Raw genomic sequence first — 20,830 nt, forward strand, 5'->3', positions numbered from 1 at the left:
TTGATAGTAACATAGCAAATTCACATTACACCTGAGTCTGAACATTTGAGAAAGACTAACACTGTCTTTGGTCTGAAGAGTGCATAATGTATTCAGTTTCAAATATTTGATCTCAAAGAACCAAGAAAAAAATCCAGATAATCATATTTCTGATGCCTGCTTTCATTTAGTCAGTTGGTTTCCTTCCGCATGAATGACTTCAACTTGCCCCCCTGTTATCAAGCCTATCAGACACTGACCAGGGATGTTATTAGCTACTCACCAGACTAAGGAATATTGCTCTAAGCTTTTTCCCAATGTCTCCAGAGGACCATGCTTCCAATTCCACCAATAATTGAAACTATCAAAACCCCACAGCACATCCTAAGTGACTATGTACTTGGACCCCGGCAGTACCATTGGCCTCTGCTCTTAAGCCAACCTCCAGTGAGGGAGAAGGAGAAGATCCCTTGCCTTCAAGATTAAACATCCTTCCTAACACCAGCCTCCCACTGCAACCCTCCCTCAACCCTCACCCACCCCCTTGGGAATGACAAGTCTATTCTCTTATGTCCATGAGGAGGGTCAGCAGATGTAAGCTATTATATATGGAATGGATAAGCAAGGCCCTACTGTATAGCAGGGAGAACTGTATTCAGTATGATAAACTCTAATGGAAAAGATTATTTTTAAAATGTATGTGTATGTACAACTGAATCACTTTGTACAACAGAAATTAACATTGTAAACCACTGTATTTTCCTCTTCCAGAATCTTTTCTCTCTCCTATAAGCTTACCTGTGTACAGGTCATCCTCTATCCTGGAAAAAATGTTACTTAATTCTGCATCCCTTTCCTTATCACTTCTTTGCCTCCTTTCTCTAAAACAGTGTCGAGCTCCTGAAATCTTGTTTTCCTCCCATTACGTTGCTCTGTTGAAGTTCACTTAACTTCCTTCTTACCATAGGCTGGTTCTCTGTGGCCCTGCAGCCAAATATATTGTAGCCTCAATGAATTTCTTTCCTCCATTCTCTTCTGTGGTATTAGTTGCCCTGCATCCGATTATTCCTTCAACTCCTCTCCTCTCCTCCCACCTGGCAAGAGTCTCATTTCTGATCACTGTGTGTGGTTCCTTCTCTTCACACTGACCCTCTGGAAGCACATCCTTTATGCAACGACTACTTGTGTGATGAATCCTCTCAAAAACAGATCTTACCTCTGGAATGGTGGCAGAGACACCTTATCTCTGATCCATATTTATAGAGCATCCTTTCCTTCCAAGAGCAGCAGAGTAGAGCTAAGCACTGACACTGAGGTCAGACTCCTGGCTTCAGCACACATACGATGTGAATCACTGGGAAGGTTTCTTCCTCTCTCTGAGTCTGAGTTTCTGTTTCTACAAAATAAGGATAACAGTAATGCTTCACTGTATTGTTGGGGTATTCCACAGAGACTTTATGTAAAAACAGTTCTCAGGAGGCCAAAATGGGAACAATTTGAGCAAAACAATAACATATTGGATTACAACCCAAGGAATGGAATATCCATGAATCCATGCTGATACAAAGAGCTGCATAAATAAATGGGGAAAAGGGCAAATCTTCCTAATAGAAGAATCCTGAGTGTAGATAACTATGCCTTCTAATAGATAATTAAGCTTCCAAGGAGCTTAATACTCCCCCTTCCCTTGAGTGTGGGCTAAACTCAGCCTCTTGCTTCCAAAGAATACAGTAAGAAAGGGAAAAAGTTAAAAGTTGGCATTGTAGAAATCTGTCTAGCACCACTTTAACCAAGCAGTCGGGTTTGACAATAAGCCATGGTGTTCCTCTCAGATATAATGGTGTGATCAGTACACTTCTGCTCTGCAGCATTTTCTCAAAAACACGTAACCCTAGTCTAATCGTGAGAAAATGTCAGAGAAACCCCAAACTAGAGAGATTCCACAAGATTTCTGGGAGTGTTGTTCTTCAGAGTGTTATAGTCAAGAAAACTGGAGACTGAGACATTTTCACAGATTAGAAGACTAAGGAGACGTAACTGTTGATAAATACATAATATAATAGACTATCTTGGACTGCATTCTGCAACAGAAAAGAGGCTTTAGTGGAACACCTGCAGAAAGCTAAATTAAAATTTAGGTGATAGTATTGAACCAGTACCATTTCCTAGTTTTACCAAAGTACCATGGTTATGTAAGAGGTTAGAGAAAAATGAATGGAGAGAATAAAGGAACTCTGTATCTTTACAACTTTTATGTAAATCTAAAATTATTCCAAAATAGTTTATTTAAAAATCATGTTTGTATTAAAAACACAGTTTGTTGACTGTCGTATAGCAAGTACTGAATAAATGCCCATGATTACTGCTTCCCTTTGATTTTCAGTCAACCTCAGTTGTAGGTAAGTCTCTACATTGGTACTGTACCTTATTCTGTTTCCTATTTATTTCATGAATATCTAGGTTTTTAGTCTCCAGTGCTCCTTTCTACTTTAATCTCCTGATTATCATCCTCATCAATGATCCTTCTAGCCGTGTTTCCAGAACTCTTACACGTCAATGTAATAATCTATTTTTCCATTTCAGCTAAAAACAATCACATCTCAAACTTTGAGCATTTGTAACTGCCTTACTTTTGCCAACTTCAAATTTCAAATTTCCTTTTCTAATCACACCATCTTCCACTTTCCTGATCCTTTCTTCTTTGTTCAACTAGCTCTTTGCCCTTCTTGTGATCTCCAGCCCTGTGAGTACACATTGTTCTTTCTCAGTCCATCAGCCTGGACCTCTCAGTATCAGGGCGTCAGCAATGTGTTTGCTTGTACCCTGAAATTGCTCACTTCCTTATAGGTAACTGACACTCCAATCCATAGCCCTGGCCAAAACTCATCAGTACAGCACATAGCCTGGCCACTTCTTTTCCTGATAAGCAGTTTTGCTAGACAAAGTGACAAAACTGGAATAATGGCCTCACCACAAACTGAACTGAAAGGAAAGCTAAGACAAACCTCGACAGTGTATTAAAAAGCAGAGACATTACTTTGCTAACAAATGTCCATATAGTCAAAGCTATGGTTTTTCCAGTAGTCATGAACAGATGTTAGAGTTGGACTAGAAAGAAGGCTGAGCACTGAAGAATTGATGCTTTTGAACTGTGGTGTTGGAGAAGACTCTTGAGAGTCCCTTGGACTGCAAGGAGATCCAACCAGTCCATCCTAAAGGAAATCAGTCCTGAATATTCATTGGAAGGACTGATGTTGAAGCTGAAACTCCAATACTTTGGCCACCTGATGCGAAGAATTGACTCACTGGAAAAGACCCTGATGCTGGGAAAGATTAATGGTAGGAGGAGAAGGGAACGGCAGAGGATGAGATGGTTGGATGGCATCACCGACTCTATGGACATGAATCTGAGTGAACTACCAGAGTGAAGGATGGGGAGCCTGGTGTGCTGCATTCTGTGGGGTTGCAGAGTCGGACACGACTGAGAGACTGAACCACACACAAACTTTTACCACGTCTATGGCAGAGACTGACAATTACCTAACACCAGTAACATCTTTCCTTCTTTCTCTGTAAGAGAACCCTGACTTTTCTCTGATCATTGAGGGAGAAAAAGGACTACATTTTCCAGACTTCTTTATCGATAGGTATAGCTAATATAAGATCTGGCCAACTATATGAAAGCAAAACTTTTGTGATACTTCGAAGAAGGATGCTGAAATAGAACTAATGCAGCTGCAAGAAGTCTTTTGTGCTTTTTTGCTTTTCCTTTCTAGCCAGCACACATGGATGTGATCAGTGGAGATTCAGCAGCTCTTCTGAACCTTGAAGACAGAAGCCATTAAACTAGGATGGTGAAGTGAAAACAGGACAAGCCAGGGTCCCTGACTTGAAACCACAAAATAAACCCTGTCTGCCTACCTCATGACTTCTTACATATAAGAGATAAAAAAGATTTCTGCCTTGGTTAACCCATCATTTTATGATTGCCACGGTATCTCCATCTTCTCACTCTCTCCAGTGATACATTATCTCTGACTTGACTCAAAGAAAGTCTGATGTGATAATCAGTTTCCTCCTTTTTTTACCTTTATGTTTTTATCAATCAGTTATCCTCTCAGGCTTTCCCTACTCCTTTTTCTTGCATTTTCAAACATTGAACGTGTTGGTTTCTCCAGCATACAAGCATCATCCATTTTCTTCTAAGGACAATAAATCACACTACTACTTCATTCTTTGTCCATCTGTCCATTCACTCATTCATTTTTATGGCTTTACATCTAAATAGAGCAGCTTGCTATGACTTGCTTTCTTCATTACTGACCTATTCCTTAAATCTTCACAGTGTGAATTTACTACCAATTTGTAAAAATGTTCTGTTAAGAAATCTTTCTTCCTTGATACTTTATTACCCTTGGCTTCTGTAACATGATAATATTTTATTGCTCTTGGTCCCCCTCTCGCTCCCAAGTAAAAGACCTAAATAGACATTTCTCCAAAGAAGACACAGAGAGCAAGAGGCACATGTAAAGATGTTTAACATCACTAATTATTAGAGAAATCTAAATTAAAACTACAATGAGATGCCACTTCACACCAGTCATAATAACCATCATGAAAAAGATCTACAAACTAAATGCTGGAGAGGGTGTGGTGAAAAGGGAACTCTGTTGTACTATTGGTGGTAAGCAGTATGGAACTTCTTTAAAAAACTACCATATGATCTAGCAGTCCCACTCCTGGGCATGTATCCTGAGAAAAACATGATTGGAATGGATACATGCACCTCAGTGTTCATTGCAGGACTGTTGACAATAGCCAAGACATGGATGCAAACTAAATGTTTCATAGATAGATGAATGGATAAGGAAGGTGTGTTCCATGTATATAATGAAATATTACTCAGCTATTAAAAAGAATGAAATAATGTCATTTGCAGCAGTATAGATGGACCTGGAGATCTCATACTAAATGAAATCAGAAAAAGTCAAATATCACATAATATCTCTTATATGTGGAATCTAAAAAAATGATACAAATGAACATACTTACAAAACAGAAACAGACTCACAGACTTAGAGAATGAATCTATGGTTTCTGAGAGTTACCTTTTAACAAACTCCTCTGATGAGATGTATGTTACATTAAAATATGAAAACCATCAGGATAATCTTCCAATATAAGTATTAGACTAGGGAGGCCTGTCGCAAGCTACACTGTAACTTGAGTGATCCCAATCTATCCTTTGGCTCCCAACTGAGAAAATCACATTTATTAGGTTAACTGCCCTCTTCCCCAGGTATGTGCACATGCTTGATAGAATTTAATTTGGCCCCATTAGCTTTCCTGTGCTGATGCGTTTAGACTTTTAAATTCCACTAGGCAGAATCAGTCCTGGCTTCCTACTCAACCTCCAGCCCCACCATCACCACCTTGGACAGAATCCACTGCCCGTGGGGGGCATTTTCTGATACTATTTCTTCCACTTCTAGAAAAATTTTTCAGGAATAGTGATGGACAGAATTCAGTTTGGTGTCTAAAGTATATGGGCCTGCATGAAACAGCTTACGATTTAGAGCCAGCCAGAATTTTAAGGAACACAGACTCATATGTAGAAAAAATTATAGAAATCAGGGATTACTAGATTAGAAAAGAGAAGAGATCTGTGATGTGATTACCTACTTCAAATAACTAATAAACTAGAATTGGGGGAAAAGATTATTCCTGTCATTTATGGTCCAGAAGTTATTCCAGGATCAATGATAAATGTTACAGTAGGAACTAAAGGGCCTCTTGATGAAGGTGAAACAGAAGAGTGAGAAGCTGGCTCAGAACTCAACATTCAAAAAATGAAGATCATGGCATTCAGTCCATTAACTTCATGGCAAATAGATGGGAAAATAATAGAAGCAGTGACAGATTTTATTTTATTGGCCTCCCAAATCACTGTGGATGGTGACGGTAGGCATGAAATTAAAAGATGCTTGCTCCTTGGAAGAAAAGCTATGACAAACCTAGACAGCATATTAAAAAGCAGAGACATCACTTTGTTGACAAAGGTCCATCTAGTCAAAGCTATGGTTTTTCCAGTAATTATGTACAGATTGAGAGTTGGACTGTAAAGAAGGTTGAGTGCCGAAAAATTGATGCTTTGGAACTATGAAGTTGGAGAAGACTCTTGAGAGTCCCATGGACAGCAAGATCAAACCAGTCAGTCCTAAAGAAAATCAACCCTGAATATTCACATTGTAAGGACTGTTGCTGAAGCTGAAGCGCCAATATTTCGGCCACCTGATGTGAAGCATCAACTCATCAGAGAAAACCCTGAGGCTGGGAAAGATTGAGAGCAAGAGGAGAAAGGAGCAACAGAGGATGAGATGGTTGGATGGCATCACTGACTCAAGGGACATGAGTTTGAGCAAACTCCGGGAAATAGTGAAGGACAGGAAATAGTGAAGTCTGGCATGCTGCAGTCCATGGGTTTGCAAACAGTCAGACATGACTTGGTGACTGAATAATGACAACAGATTTTACTTCAATATAAAGAAGACTGTTATTGAAATATCTCTAGAGATGAAATAAACTGATTCATTGAAATGTAATGATCTTCCTGTCTCTAGAAACACCACTTAGAATTTATGCTGAGAAAATAATTCAAAATTCTGAAACATTACACTTAATCACTACTGTTTCCTTCTACTTCTGAGAGTCTAGGATTTCATTAACTTCCATGTTAGATGTGAGCTTCGAGATGATGTATTTCATGACCTCTGTTTTATGCTTGAAGAAAGAACAAGGCCCAGATACTCTTTTGTGGAAGTTGCACAATTAGTTGATAAAATGATCTCACCTATTTTGAGTTCTAAACCACTAATTTTTCCCCAACACAAGAGATTGGTTTTATTCTCCAGTTAGGAAAATCAAAATATTCAAATAACATTATTTTTTAACCACTATGTATGAAATTTTTATTTTCTTTCTATTCAGAATTATAGTTTCACCCTCCTTTCAGGTAAAGCTTCAGGACATCCTAATCCTTGTGGAATGTCTAAAAATTTATCAACTCCATTTCCCCATCATGCTGTATCTTCAAAACATTTTAGACTATGTATTTGTTGACATTTGAAAGTACTGAAATCTAATTTTGGAACTTTGTCAACATGATTTGGAACTGGGTTTCGGAATTGGGTTAACATGAATTCTGACTAAATGAATATCTATTTCAAGGGTGTTAATGTCCATTATCTTTAAAGACTTTCCTTTCTCCTTATTCAATCAACCGACAGGTAGAAAATCCAGACCAACTGCCTTTGAATACTGAGTGATTCATTGCAATTAAAAGGGAATAGAAAAACTTACTTTATTGTCAAGAACTCTGAATAGTTTAAGACTCTCCCCTACATTCAAGCCAACACATTAACTAACTGCAAAAAGACATGATTTCTGGGTCAGAGGCAAAGGGTGGTTGATTACTTACAATAGTAACAGCAGCCAGCATACGCATTTGTGTTGGTTCCCCACAAGGCAAGACAAACATCCCCACACACAGTTACAGGAAAGGAGCCCTGAACTTAGGGGAACCCAAATCTTTAAAGATGGTGGTAGACATGCCTGACCCTTTGCTCTGAAGGGAAATACCTTCAATATCTTCTCAGGCTGTTCACGATACAAACTTCTTGAAAAGATGGTTCAGAACAAAAGCAGCCAGTTCCTCTGCTTGCAAGCACATGCAGAAGCACAAGAGCCCCACAGAGAATGGTCTCCAGCACTTATCCTGATGGGTTCTGCTTGCCCTTCTAACTAAAATTCTCATCCTTCCTCTGTTGACTGCCTCCCTGTTCTAACTTCACAGACAATTCAAATAATTTCAGTTATTTTCAAGGGAGTGAAGTGAGTGAAAGTCGCTCAATCATGTCCGACTCTTTGCAACCCCATGGTATATATAGTCCATGGAATTCTCCAGGCCAGAATACTGGAGTGGGTAGCCCTTCCCCTCTCCAGGGCTTGCAAGGGGCTGCATGGCAAACCTGAACATTTTCTATCCTCAAGTTACATTGTTCTGACTCTCCATGGAAATAGAGAAACCCTGCCTTCAGTTCTCTGCTCCAAGTCCTTGTAAAGGGCAAGACATCATGATGATTAAGAGTCAAGGCAGGGGACACTGTGTTGGAACTCTGACTCTGCTCCTTTGCTGTGTGTGTAGTATAAGTTGCTTATTTGACCTTTCTGTGTCTTTGTTCTTTCCTCAAAAAAGAATGTAATGACTTTACCTTAGAGGATATTGATGAGACCCAGGTGACATAATACATGTACAGTGCCCCACACAGATCCTGGCACATGATATATTAAGTGTTAAAGAGGACTGACCACAAGTACTGAAACTGAAACTGACTTTAAAACTTCCAACAAACAAAATTCTAGGACTAGATGGCTTCATAGGCAAATTCTATCAAACATTGAGAGAAAAGTTAACTATTATCCTTCTGAAACTATTCCAAAAAATTATAGAAGAAGGAATTCTTCCAGACTCACTCAAGGGGCCACCATCACCCCGATACCAAAACCAGACAAAGATACCACCAAAAAAAAGAAGAAAACTTCAGGCCAATATCGCTGATGAACATATTGCTGATGAATCCAACAACACATTAAAAAGATCATATACCATGATCAAGTGGGATTTTTCCCAGGGCTGCAGGGATATTTCATTATCTGCAAATCACCAAGTGTGATACACTGCCTCAGTAAATTGAAGAATAAAAACCATACAATCATCTCAATAGATGCAGAAAAAGCTTTTGACAGAATTCAACACTCATTTATGATAAAAACTCTCCAGAACATGGGCATAGAGGGAACATACCTCAATGTAGTAAAGACCATATATGACAAACCTGCAGCTAACATCATACTCAAAATGATGAAAAGCTAAAAGCATTTATTTCTTCTAAGATTAGGAACAAGACAAGAATGTCCATTCTCACCACTTTGACTCAACATGATGTTCGAAGTCCTAGCCATGGTAATCAGATAAGAAAAAGAAATAAAAGGAATCAAATCGGAAAAGAAGTAAAACTGTCACTGTTGGCAGATGACATGATACTACACAGAGAAAATCTTAAAGCTGCCACCAGAAAACTACTAGAGTTCATCAATCAATTCAGTAAAATTGCAGGATACAAATTAATACATAGAAATCCATTGCATTTCTATACAATAACAATGAAAGTTCAGAAAGAGAAATTAAAGAAATTATCCCATTTCCTACTGCATCAAAAATAATAATATAACTAAGAATAAACCTACTTAAGGAGACAAAAGTCCTGTACTCCAAAAACTATAAGATACTGATGAAAGAAACAAGATGACACAAACAGATGCCCTTTGACACATAAATCATAGCAATATTTTTTGAGCCATCTCCTAAATTTATGGCCATAAAACAAAACAAATGAGACCTAATTAAACTCAAAATCTTTTTCACAGCAAAGGAAACCCTAGACCAAACAAAAAGACAACCACAAGAGGGAATACAATATTTGCAAATGATGCACCTGACAAGGGATGAGTCTCCAAAATTTACAAACAGCTCATGAGGCTTAATATCACCAAAACAAATAATCCAATCAAAGAACGGACAGAAGACGAAACATACATTTCTCCAAAGAAAACATACAAATGGCCAACATGGAAAAAGTCTCAACATTGCTAATTATTAGAGAAATCCAAATGAAAACTACAATGAGATATCACCTCACACCAATCACAATGGTCATCATCAAAAAAATCTACAACTAATAAATGCTAGAGAGGGCGCAGAGAAATGGGAATGTAAACTGGCATAGCCACCATGGAAGTTCCTCAAAACACTAAAATAGACCTACCATATGGTCCAGAGGAAAACATGGTTTAAAAGGATCCTGCACCACAATGTTCCTTACAAGGCTGTTTACAATAACCAAGCCAGGAAGCAACCTAAAGGTCCATCAATAGATGAATGGATAAGGAAGATGTAGTGCATACACACAATGGAGTATTACTCAACCATTAAAAAGAATGAAATAACGGATGGACCTGAAGATGATCATACTACGTGAAGTAAGTCAAAGACAAATATCATATGATATCGCTTATATGTGGAATGTAAACCAAATGATACAAACGAACTTATTTACAAACCAGAAACAGACCTAGAGAATGAACTTATGGTTACCAGTGGGGAAGGGTGAGTGGGAGGGATAGACTGGGAGTTTAAGATTGACAGGTACACACTGCTATATTTAAAATAGATAAGCAACAAGGAGTTACTGTTTAGCACAGGAAACTGCTCAATATTCTGTAATAACCTAAATGGAAAAAGAATTTGAAAAAGAATAGATACATGTATATGTATAACTGAATCACTTTGCTGTACACATCAAACAAACACAACATTGTTAAACAAATACATGTTGATATAAAACAATGAAAAAACCCTCCAAAAAAATGTTAAAGAATTGTTAGCTCTTACTGGTTTTGGAGTCCATATGAATGAGTCAGGTGAGCAGCTTGGTATAATGAAGAGATCAAGAATGAGTTATTTCAAAATTGGGCTTTTTTTCATGTGAGTGGCTGTGGGCTCTGCTCCAAAATGCTTCCCAGGCTTGTGGGGCAACTCTTCTAGCCTCAGTGTGCTCCAGCCACTGCCTTTTCCTACCAGGAGAAAGGAAAGGAAAGAACTTGTTCAGGCCAAGGATCTTTAAGAGCTAAAGGCGCAACTTGCATACATTTTTTTTCTGCCCAACTTTGGTACCCATGGACTTAGTCCTCAGATTATACCTGGCTGCAACCATCTGCCCAGCAAAAATTCTATTTCTATGGAAAAAGAAGAAACAGATTTTGGTGGGTAACCTGAAGGACCAAGACCAAAAATAAATAACACTTCTCGATTCCATCTGAATTTTGATGCTATTGAGAAATAAGAAAAAAGTAATGGAGGAAAATGTCATCATTATTAGAAACTATAACTTAGAAGAGTCAAACGGGAGTTGACCACTCCTTTCTTCAGTCTTTAACTTAGACCCCTGTGTAGACTATTCTGGGGTTATTTTCAGTGGGCAGAGCCAGCCTGCTTTTCCATGTCACTGTCTCTTACAGTTCCAGAGAGAGCAAGAAAAGGGGAAAGGGACCAAATTCCTCATGCCCAGGACCATTGAGAGATTTGCTTCATATATTTGAGGAAATTGAACCGTGGCCATCTCCCATCCAGCCTTTCTCCAAGGGGAAAATTAAGGGATAAGACAAGAGGCTAGAAGTGTTCATCCTTCCTCATAGAAACCCAAGTAACAGAAAAGATTTTTCTGTCCAAACCTGACCATCACAACTATCATCATCATTATTATTATAAGGCAACCTAATTTGGTAAAAATTTCAGTTTAGGGCCCTTTCCACTGTCCATTATTCTGTTCAGTGGCGCCTTTGAGATGCAGAACTAAGTAAGAGTTCAGACTGAGAAAAAAGATTTCTCTTCAGGCAAAGTGCTAATTTATTTCATCTACCTCTCCATGCTGCCAGAAAGCACAGAATTCAGATTCGTACTCAGTGCAACAGCTTCCCTCGGCCTGTATTCCTGGCAAGTTTATTTGTGCTTCTGCCTGACTACTGTTGGGTGTCCCAGGTGGTACTAGTGGTAAAGAACCCACCTGCCAGTGTAGGAGAAGGTAAGAGATGCAGGTTTATCCCTGGGTCAGGAAAATTCCCTGGAGGAGGGCATGGCAACGCACTCCAGCATTCTTGCCTGGAGAATCCCATGGACTGAGAAGCCTGGTGGGCTACAGTCCACAGGGTGCCACAGAGTCAGACAGGACTGAAGTGACTTAGCATACATGTTTGCTGACTACTCTCCCTGCTTCATCCATCACTTCTCTCTGCTGCTGCTGCTGCTAAGTCGCTTCAGTCGTGTCCGACTCTTTGCCACCCCATAGACGGCAGCTCACCAGGCTCCCCCGTCCCTGGGACTCTCCAAGCAAGAATACTGGAGTGGGTTGCCATTTCCTTCTCCAATGCATGAAAGTGAAAAGTGAAAGTGAAGTCACTTAGTCATGTCCGACTCTTAGTGACCCCATGGACTGCAGCCTACCAGGGTCCATTTTTTAAGTTTTCATGTCAGCTGCCACAAATTCTTTTAAGGCAGGATATAAATTATCGTTATAAAGATACAGTCAGTGAGTGTGCTCATAGAGATAAATAGGCTATCCACGAGTGCTTTTAGAGAAAATATTAAATATTAATGCTCCCAATTAAACTTGGAAGCATTAACAGGAGACTTGTCTCAGGACAGAAGTAGCCTTCAAATGAAGGGATGATGACTGTGAGTTACAGTTTCAATTTCCTCTGCCTTTCACAGGGGTGACGACATTTATCATGATCATTCTCTCTGACACTGTGAACTTAATTGTGCTTGAAATACTTGACTTTTGACTCATCTAATAGTCCCAATCATAGTTGTCCTGTATCTTCTACTAGTTCCTATTCCTCAGATTATCTGCTCTCTTTACTGGACTTGAGTGAACCAAAAGGGCCCAGAGTAGAAAGGACTTGGGAGAACTGGTCTGTGGATATATGCAGGACGGTGCCTTAACACTCCTATAAAGAAGTGGGTGAGATTGTGAGGAGGTTCAAAGTGCTTTCTTTTATAGGTGGGGTCAGATTGAAACTTCAGTCATTACTCACAGGCTCGTGAGAAAACTCAAGTTGTTGTTCAGTCTCTAAGTCGTGTCTCTTTTGTGACCCCCCCATGGACTGTACCCGCCAGGCTCCTCTGTCTATAGGATTTCCCAGGCAAGAATACTGGAGTGGGTTGCATTTCCTTCTCCAAGAGATCTTCCTGACCCAATAACTGAATCCACAGCTCCTGCTTTGGTAGGTGGATTCTTTACCACTGAGCCACCTGGGAAGCCCCTTTCTTTTATAGGTGGGGTTATATTGAAACTTGAGTCATTACTCATAGGTTGATGTGAAAACTCAAGTTGTGCTTTTAAAAAGTGAGAAAACCGAGGGCAAAGTGGCCTCCTCAGGTAACAGGCAGCAGTGAGAGCAGAATCTCAACTCTGCATCTCTGAATTAAGAACACATAAAAAAATCTTCTAACAGGCACTATGCAAGTGTTTTGCTATGATGCCTGAAGCCAGGCTATCTCATTGACTTTATATCCCCAGGGGGTGAATATCATTATCCCAATTTTACACACAATGAAACTATTTTAAAAAGCAATCAAAACAAGCAGGATGGTGGTGGTAAATAAAATAATGGTGCCCCCAAAGATGTGCATATTATAATCCCAGATTGGATGGCAAGAAGGTCTTCACAGATGTTACTAGGGAAGAACCTTGAGATGGAATGTTTGTCTTCTGTTACCTTGGTGGACTCATGTGATCACAAGAGTCCTTATAAGAAGAAGGGAGGAGGGTCAGAGTGAAAAGAGGAGAGGTGATGACAGAAGGAGAGAGAAATTTGAATATACTCTGCTGTTGGCCTGAAGATAGAGGACCACTGGCCAAGGAAAGCAGGCAATCTCTAGAAGCTGGAAAAGGCAAGGAAACCAATTCTCCCCTCGTGCCTTCAGAAGGGAGGCAGCCCTTTTCACAGCTTGACTTTAGGGCTTCTGACCTCCAGGGCTTTAAGATAATTAATTTGTATTGTGTTTAGCCTCTAAGTTTGTGGTAATCTGTAACAACATCAACAGGAAACTAATACAGTGGTTATGGATTTTAAGAAGGCAAAGAAGGCCTTTGGGAAGAAAACAATTACTCCCCCATTATTATCATGTTGATTATAATTAGGGCTTCCCTGGTGGCTCAGACAGTAAAGAATCTGCCTGCAATGCAGGAGACCCAGGTTTGATCCCTGGGTTGGGAAGATCCCCTGGAGAAGGGAATGGCTACCCCACTCCAGGATTCTTGTCTGGAGAATCCCATGGATAGAGGAACCTAATGGGCTATAGTTCATGGGGTGGTAAAGAGTCGGACACAACTGAATGACTAACACTATACTTATGATGATGTCTAGAAACAAACAGAAGAGCCATTCTCTGCCCCTCTCCTACTACTCTGCAGTAGTCCCCATCCCTCCGCTCCACCTCAGCTACATCTGGGCCTGGAAAAAGGACCTCCCCTTTCTGGATGATGGTGGTACCTGGTAAGCTCCAGTCTTGCCTGGGCATGGCAAAGAAACATGGGAGAACACAGCCAACACAGTTTCATTACAGCTTCGCCTTTTCCAGATATTTAGCTCATATCAGAGGCCAGGAAATATGTTGCTTATAGCCTGCATTTTGTTTCTAAAGAAGGGTCCTGATAAATGTGTCTAGTCTTTGAAAATTTGGCCAGTCTGAAAAATTGGCCAGATTCCTAGGAGAAGAATGGCTTTACTCCAGTAATTTGGATATTATATAAGCAATATCAGATATACAGCTAAGTGTTGGTTCTTCTTTTACAATTAATAAAGCCTTTTTGAGAATGCAATTTTCAACTACGCATCTATGGTGCTATGGGGAAAAAACACGTTTTTACCTAGACCATGATGTTATCACACAGATAGGTTGAAGAAAAGACTATTCAAAGAGAATAAGTGACCCAGAACTGTCTGAAAGCTTTTCTTTGCTGAATGCAGGGCAGTGTATTTGGACACACAGTGCCGTATTTGGACACCAATCTCACAACCATTATCAGAATTTCCAATGACTATATAAGGTGAGGTTTTTTGGAAAAAGAAGCATTCAAGAAGATTATGTAGCCCTACACCGCCAGTAACTGGTAGGATTAAAAACTGTGGAAGTGACCTTACCTCCAAGTTCAAAAATTTTTAAAAATAATTCAGGTTGGTCTTCAATAAGATACAACAGGAATTGAATCACTGGTTTAACTACATGCATCAAGCAATTCAAGTTTCTCTTGAAGTTGAGCTGCTACACCGTGAATTAAACTTCAGATAGCAGGGCAGGAATATTTGTGTGGAATCTGCTAAGGAAAGACTAGTGAGGAATCCCTACAGTTGAGGAGACTGAAGCTAGAATGTGAGATAATTAATGCTAATGTTGGGGCACTAGTGGTTAAGAGCCCACCTGCCAACGCAGGAGGCATCAGAGATGCAGGTTCGATCCCTAGGTCAGGAAGATCCCCTAGAGAAGAGCATGGCAACCCACTCCAGTATTCTTGCCTGGAAAATCCCATGGATTGAGGAGCCTAGTGGGCTACAATCCATGGGGTCACAAAGAGTTGACACGACTGAAGCAACTTAGCATGCACTCAGGCACTACCTAAAATGACCTTCTTCTGTCATGTAAATTGTTATAACCAGACTTAAGAATCATCTCGGAGAAGGCAATGGCACCCCACTCCCGTACTCTTGCCTGGAAAATCCCATGGATGGAGGAGCCTCGTAGGCTGCAGTTCATGGGGTCGCTAAGAGTTGGACATGACTGAGTGACTTCACTTTCACTTTTCACTTTCATGCATTGGAGAAGGAAATGGCAACCCACTCCAGTGTTCTTGCCTGGAGAACCCCAGGGATGGGGGAGCCTGGTGGGCTGCCGTCTATGGGGTTGCACAGAGTCGGACATGACTGAAGCGACTTAGCAGCAGCAGCAGCAAAAATCATCTGGTCATCTGACTGACCAATCTTTCAAGAGGTCTCTCTGCTTGATTCTAGTGAGATATGAAACAAATGTCTCCCACTCAACATTCACAACAGCTAGAATATTCAAGATGGCTCTTTGCTCTTGACAGAACTTCATGGTTCCTAAAAAATTAACATGTGCCTCTGCACTAAGGCCATTGACAAAATGCCATCTTGAATTTGATATATAGATAGATAGATAGATATAGATATCAAGGAAAAATCCTAAATTGCCAATTGGACTTAAAAATCTTGAGAATATGTCACTTTAAAAATATGACAACACTAAGATAATAGTTTCCCATATTTTCCCTGAATTCATTAACTACCGCATTTGAAAATTCATTTAAAAATCAAGTTACCAAAAAGATTTTATCTTATAGAAAGAATTTTGACTTCTCACTACCTTCCATGTTCTAAACATCCATTATATAAATTTTCATTAGCCTTCTGGGGTTTTGAGGAAGCCCTATGTCCATTTTATACTTGTTTGAAGTAGACGTACTAGAATCCTATTCTGGCTGCCGGTATGCAGGAGCCCTGCATCAATGTCTACTGTTTTGTTTCCTAGAATGTTCTTCACATTGATGTTTTTTAAAGTGGTTTTAATCTTAATAACACATTGAGTTAATGTCATCAGAAACTATGAGATGTTTTTCAGGGTCTGTTTTATAGAATATTAGTCACACCAAATATTAACATGTGAATTTGATAATCAAATAAGTTTGGGAAACACTCAGCAAAGAAAAGTTAATCAGATTCCTTCATTATGGTTCTCTAATGTATTACTGTGCTGTGTAGTATTTGTGTGTGTGTGTAGTACTACCGGGCATTACTACTACTTTTCCAAGAAATGGAACTGACGTGCAATATTCACCAAACTTATTTGACACTGGAACCATTTTCAGACCTCATTATTACATGATGTTAGTATGTCAAGGAAAGTACTTCAAGAAAACTATAATCTATGGCAAAAGATCCCAGGTTCTTCTCTTGGATTGTACCTATGGCTCAGAGTCCTTATTTTACAAATGCAACTTGGAAGACCTATGACACACCCATCCACATTGAAATTATCTGTCATTTCTCTAAGCACACAGATTCGTTCAATCCAGCTTTTACTATGTGGAAAGTTGAATGTTATTTCTACATCTCAAGTACTCACTATAGGAGCTCTTCTCTATATCACTTATAAAAATACCACAAACTTTTCTTTTGATCCAGCTTGACCATCAAAAAAACTCTGTAGTTTAGCCTTATTACTTTGAACCATATGCAGAAAGAGTTTCACTTGAGCTTATCTTGGGAGGTTTTTAGGTTTTTTTGAGAGGTAGTAGGAGAAGCAGTTTTATGAGATACATTATGGCAATTACTGTAGAGATTGTATTTAAGTCCCTTCAAAAAAGATCCATTTGCCTTTTTTAGTATCAGAACTAGGAAAACAGCATGTTTTCACCTCATCAAATTATAATGGAGTCTCTTTTTATTCTGAACACCAAGAAGCACAAAGCCAAGTCAGGGCACAACTAGATCAATGATTTATGCTCCTACAGACTGTACATGTGTGTTCTATTTTTATCTCTTCCTAACTTGTATTAACTTTTCACTCCAATTTATTTCTCTGCTGTCATTTTGCATTTATTTTTCTGCTCATGCTATCCTATTTTATGTGTTCTCATTTTAATCAAATTTATCTTCTTCTTTTTGGAGTAATTTGATAAAGTGACAAAATAATGCATGTAAAAAATCAAGAAAAATAATTCTGGTTCTAATAATTCTTGATTACTAGAAGCTGTGGTACCAGACTTAACTGATACTGGGTGAATAGTTCATTCATAGTTCAATTTGGAATGCATGTCAGCAAAGTTCATGATAGCAGATTTTTTTCTGGTTTTATAATGGTGCCATCATACACAATACAGGAGCCAAATTCTTCAATCCTCCTTAATTGATTCAGTTAAAAATCCGTAAGTATCTAAAGGTTTGATATAAACCACTAAGATAATTATGAACAGGGAGGTAAGCCAAGATGGCAATAGAGGAGCCTTTTGAATTCCCATCTTCCTATGTACACACTGAATCTATGGCTACACAAAGAGCAATTACCTCTGAAAGAAATCTGAAACTAGGGAACAACCCCTATGTATCAGGCAAATTAATAAATAGCCTGCATCAAATGGCTAGGAAAAGCTGAGACACATACTTGCCATAACCTGAAACAGCACCATACAATTGGAAGGGAACTTCTAACTTTCAGATTCTCCTTGAGGAGCAAAGAGTTTGTCCAACATTTAATACCCCAACTTTTAAAACTCTCAACGGAGGTATATGCTCCCTAAAATTTCTAATTCTTAAGGCTGATGAGGCTTGGATCCACAAGACTATAGCAAATAAAGAAATAGTTGTTAACGGATGTGCAAGTGCTTGCAATCGAGCTATTCTTCCAGGTTTGGGTACAGAGAGAGCAGACAAAGTTGTGCATCTCCTAGTCTTTCCCCCAAAGGAGTCCATCTGTATACTTTGAAAGCTGCTGCCTAAAATGTAGGCTTTTAATTTAGCACACATATAGGGGATAGCTGAAAGTTCTCAGACATCATGGAAACTAACAAACCCCTCTCTCATTGTCTCCTGGTAGCCTGCTCCAAGTCACCAGTATATCCCTGGCAGGAGCTTACATATATGTCTACGTCCCAGGTTTTGCAATTGCTGCCCAAGGTGCAAATCCCTGGTATGTCAGGTAATGACACACCAGGGGCCTCCCTTCACATGTCCAACAAGACTGTGACAATCTCAGGTAAATCCCTGCAACAATATGCCTGGATCCAATACAGGGGAAGCAGAGGGGGAAAAAAGGCCCACCTCTGGTTTCTCCTTGAAAGGGACTTAACTCCATACATTCCCTTCCACCTGATGGTCCACATTCTAGGCCCTGAGCATGATCCTCCTTCTAGGGACACTGACAGGTTTTGGCATGCCCTCAACTCTTGGGAATCCCTAACAACAAAGAGGGCAACTTGTTAACTACAAAGTCTTGAGAGAAAACCAAGATGTCAGGCTGGACTGATTGATGAGTTTCATCTCTTACATGAGACCACTTTGTCAAGACTGGGAAAGGGGCTGCTTTACCTCACGCATAGAAACCAACACAGACAGTCAAGAAAAAGGAAGAAACAGGAAAATGTTTTTCAAATAAAAGAGCAAGATAAACCTCCAGAAACAGATCTTAATGACACAGGATATTAGTAACTAACCTGATAGTTCAAAATATGCTCATAAAGATGCTCATCAAGGTTAGAACAGCAATGCATGAACAAAGGAAGAATTTCAACAAAGAGAAAATATTTTAAAACAGTGGAAAAATCACAGAGCTGAGACTATAATTCAGCTGAAAAATTCAACAGAGAGGTTTAGCAGCAGAGTAGATCAACTAAAAGAAAAGATAGGGAAACTCAACAACAGGCAGTGGAATTCATCCAATCAAGGAGTAAAAGGAAAAATGAATGAAAAAAAATGAAATAGCTTAAGGAACTTATGTCACACCAATAGGCAGACCAATATTCAAACCATAAGGGATCCCAGGAGGAGAGAGAAAGGAGCAGAAAGCTTATTCAAAGAAATAATGACTGAAAATTTCCCTAACCTGCAGAAATGAACAGATTTTCAGATTCAGGAAGCCAACAGAATTCCAAATAAAAGGAATCCAAAGAAATCACACCAAGATACATCATAATTAAATAGTCGAAAGTTAAAAACAAGAAAAAAAAAGCAAGACAAAACCAACTTTTTACATGTAAGGGAACCTATGATCAGAATTTTCAGCAGAAACATGCAAGGCAGAAGGGAGTGGCATGATTTAATAGAATGGTGAAAGAAAACAACTTGCCCACAAGAATATTCTACTGCAAAACTGCCTTTCAAAATGGAAGGAAAAACAAAGAGTTTTCTAAACAAAGGCAAACTAAAGGAGATCATCATGACTTGACCAGCCTTACAAGAAAAGCTACAGAGGATTTTCCAAGCTGAAACAAAAGGATGCTAATTAGTAACATGAAAACAGATGAAAGTATAAAACTCACTGGTAAAAAGTAAATATACAATTTACTTCAGAATTCTTTAATATGGTAAAGGGGGTGGGAAAATCACATAACTTTAGTACAAAGATTAACAGACAAATACATTAAAATAACTATAATTTCAATAATTTGTTAACTTATATACAAAGGGCTGCTGTGCTGTGCTTAGTTGCTCAGTCATGTCTGATTCTGTGTAGCCCCATGGACCATAGCCCACCAGGCTCCTCTGTCCACTGGGATTCTCCAGGCAAGAATACTGGAGTGAGCTGCCATGCCCTTCCCAACACAGGGATTGAATCCAGGTCTCCTGCACCACAGATGGATTCTTTACCAGCTGAGCTACCAGGGAAGCCCATATGCAAAGTTAAAATACGTAAATTTTGACATCAGAACACAAAATGCAGAGAGAGTTAAAATTTAGGGCTTTTGTGTGCACTTGAAAATGTTATCAGCTTAAAATAGACTGTTATAATATAACATGTCTTATGTAAGACTCATGTTAACCACAAAGTAAAAACTTATAGTAGATACACAAAAGGTAAAGAAAAAGGAATCTAAGAATACCACTATAGAAAGTTATCAAATCACAAAGGAAGAGAACAAGAGAGGAAGAAAGGAAGAAAGGATTTATCAAACAACAAGAAAACGATTCACAAAATGGTAATGAGTCCATATCTGTCAATAGTCAAATAGAAATGAACTAAAGTCTCCAATCAAAAGACACAGAGTTGCAGAATGGATACAAAAAACAAGAACCAACTATATGCTATCTACAAGAGACTCATTTTAGATTTAAGGACACACATAGACTGAAACTTAAGGGATGGAAAAATATATCCCATGCAAATGGAAGCCAAGGGAAAGCAGGGGTAGCTATACTTATATCAGAGAATACAGATTTTTAACCAAAAAACTTAAACAAGAGACAAAGAAAGCTATTACATAATGATAAAGGAGTCCATTCATCTGGTGGCTATTATGTCAATAAATATGCATATACCCTTTATAGGAACACAATATCTTTAAAGAAAATACTAACTTATCTGAAGAGAGAAATAAATTTCAATACAAAAGTACTAGGGGATTTCAATATCCCACTTTCAACAGTGAAAGGTTCTCATCGA

This window comes from Bubalus bubalis, chromosome 8 (assembly GCF_019923935.1).
Source record: "Bubalus bubalis isolate 160015118507 breed Murrah chromosome 8, NDDB_SH_1, whole genome shotgun sequence".
Lineage (NCBI taxonomy): Eukaryota > Metazoa > Chordata > Mammalia > Artiodactyla > Bovidae > Bubalus > Bubalus bubalis.